The sequence below is a fragment of the Myotis brandtii genome, unplaced genomic scaffold (genome assembly GCF_000412655.1).
Source record: "Myotis brandtii unplaced genomic scaffold, ASM41265v1 scaffold107, whole genome shotgun sequence".
Classification (NCBI taxonomy): Eukaryota; Metazoa; Chordata; class Mammalia; order Chiroptera; family Vespertilionidae; genus Myotis; species Myotis brandtii.
Window position 1 is genome coordinate 4121846 of NW_005353629.1, and position 642 is coordinate 4122487.

The following is a 642-nucleotide window of genomic DNA, read 5'->3' on the forward strand; positions in this document are numbered from 1 at the left end:
CCCATCGCGCCGGCCGCTCTTCGCAGACCCGACGGTGAGGAGGGTGGCCGAGGGGAGGCCGCGCTGCACTGTCTGGCGGAGTTGGGGAGCTCCCAGGAGAACTTGGGGGGCCCTGCAGGAGAACTTGGGGGGCCCTGCAGGAGAACTTGGGGGGCTCCCTGGAGAACTTGCGGGGCTCCCTGGAGAACTTGGGGGCACTGCAGGAGAACTTGGGGGGCTCTTTGGAGAACTTGCGGGGCTCCCTGGAGAACTTGGGGGCACTGCAGGAGAACTTGGGGAGCTCTCTGGAGAACTTGGGAGACTCCCTGGAGAACTTGGGGGGCACTGCAGGAGACCTTGGGAGGCTCCCTGGAGAACTTGGGGGCTCCCTGGAGAACTTGGGTACTGCAGGAGAACTTGGGGAGCTCTCTGGAGAACTTGGGGGGCTCCCTGGAGAACTTGGGGGGCACTGCAGGAGAACTTGGGGAGCTCCCAGGAGGATGTGGGGCACTGAGGGAGAGCCTCGGGGCTTCGTGGTTACCGAGTCCCCTTCTCCATCCGGAGTCTCCCCTTTCCCGGTACATCCGCAGCAGCTCTGCGTGGAGCGCCCCGCCCAGGCTCTGGGCACAGGGAGCCCGGGCCCCGCCTCCTGGAGCTGGCAGC